Source organism: Octopus bimaculoides, chromosome 6 (genome assembly GCF_001194135.2).
Source record: "Octopus bimaculoides isolate UCB-OBI-ISO-001 chromosome 6, ASM119413v2, whole genome shotgun sequence".
NCBI lineage: Eukaryota > Metazoa > Mollusca > Cephalopoda > Octopoda > Octopodidae > Octopus > Octopus bimaculoides.
In genome coordinates, this window is record NC_068986.1 from 35,707,685 (window position 1) to 35,709,837 (window position 2,153).

Below are 2,153 nucleotides of genomic sequence, written 5' to 3' on the forward strand. Positions count from 1 at the left end.
ATATATAAACGTCCATTATATCACACGGATGCAGAATTAAAAATATATGGATCACCGTCGGCTTCGTTGAAGTTTCATTTGCTCAATCAACTAGTTACCTACCCATTGAAGTGATGTCTAAGTGGCTGAGCATTCCACAGACATACATACCCCTAACGTCAAGCAGTGACACAGTGTGTGACAAGGTGCATTCCAGAAGTTTTGGGATATTTTCTAGGAGAGGCAGTTACAACTGTCCTAAATTGTAGTAATTTTAGCGTAACATTACTATATATCTAACATGCTAACCTATCAACGTTTTTAATTCCAGATTGAAGGAGGCTGCTGTAACTTGCACTTTGGACTCACTCTCCTAAACACTGCTTGTCCCAGCTGACTAGTTTGCAGAATGCAGTCAGGACGTGAAGACAATTTGGAGGCTCGCTATGCAATAAAATTTTGGGCAAAGCCGCCATAGAAACTTATGAACTGCTCGAGGCTACTTATGGATTACCATGTATGAGACAACCATCTGTTTTTCGCACCATCTACATTCACTGGGTTCCCTCTGGCCAGACGGTCAACAGAGAGTACTTTATGGAGGTATTGAAAGTGTTCAGAAGGAGAGAGACTTCGTCACAAACGGCCACTTGGGATAGGGACACCTGCATCAGGATAAGTTCATCTTGGTAAACAACTATTTGACAGAGATGGGCATGAAAACTCTTCCTCACTCTCCCTAAAGACCAGACTTTGCTCCCGGTGACATTTAGTTGTTCCTCAAGTTGAAGGAGATGAGGGAGTCTGTAACAAGGGTACTGGACTGTACCTGTAGAGGTCCTCCATGGGGCCTTAACGATGTGCTGGAGTGCTTCAACAAGTGCACTGAAATCAGAGTATCCTACTTTGAAGGAGATTGGAAATTTGTACTCAGAAATTAATAGATGTCTCTCCTAAAATGTCTTAAATATTCTAGAATACAACTTGTACAAGCAGAATACATCGTCCACACATACAGACACGCATATATGCATACGTAAATACATATTACATGGAGATACACAAACATACACAAATGTACACATACATTATAGAAAATGAAAACATACATATAGAAAATAACAATACTAAAACTGACCTTTGGTAAACAGTTTCGTTTCACTATCATGTGCTTGCAGCTTCGATGCTTGCGGCTTCGATACTATTATATTAAACCCTAATTAAGTGTCTTGTTCTAGGTTAGCTCCAGTTGGCTTGTAAGTGGAATTTAGTAGACGGAAGCTGCGCAGAACCCATGGTGTATATATGTACATATACACTGCTACCACTTATTACATTGTGAAATTAGCATGTTATGAAACACGAGTAATGAAGCTATACGCAGACTCTGCATGTGTGAATAGACATATACATAAAAGCGCATCTCTCTCTCTCATATCTATCTACCTATCTATGATTAATTATTAGACATTATACGACTATGGCAGTACAAGCTAGCCAGTCCTAACTCCAAGTTAGGAGTTGTTTGATCTATTCGAGTAGAGTTGATCTATTGGTCTATTTGAGCAGAGTTGGAAGTCAAAAACTTTGGCGACGTGCATCGCTTCTGAGTTTAACATTATATATAAGCCAACCATATTATTTATAGTCTTCAATTTTACCGTTTTTGAAATCAGCGCATGAGTTCAACGGTTTTCTTACAAGCTTACAAGGTGAGCTGAGTTTAACCCTAAGTGCAGTAAGAGTTACCGATGAGAATTAAGATGCTCTGCATCAAAATTCGAAATCACCGGTGATGTAGCTATGTCCGCAAAGGGAGCTTATTTCCTTTGTCAGTCGTTAACATTGTGGTCTTGTCCTTTGTGAGTCAGTTGGACTTTTTTCTAGCAATGCCAGTACTACTTAGTACCCCCTGTTACTTTAGTGACGACTATAAATTTGCTTTTACGCTATCAAATTGCTGATAAGCCACTGATTAATATGATAGATCGCTGACCACGACACACATATATATATTTTTCTCTCCTTGTTTCTTTCTGTGTTCCTTTCTGTTGAAGAGCATAGGCTCGAAACGTTAAAGATTTTTTCTATTCCCGAGCGTTATACTAATACATCCATTTGTTGTTTACACCACCTGTCTTCGTCTGTTGCTTTTTCGTGAATTCTCCTATATA

General features: G+C 39.2%; 1 protein-coding gene across 2 annotated transcripts in view; it reads right to left on the reverse strand.

The window, feature by feature from the left end:
• LOC106870527 (BAI1-associated protein 3) overlaps positions 1–2,153 on the reverse strand; it is a 1,007,871-nt gene that overhangs the window by 45,146 nt on the left and 960,572 nt on the right. The gene's annotated exons all lie outside the window — the stretch shown is intronic.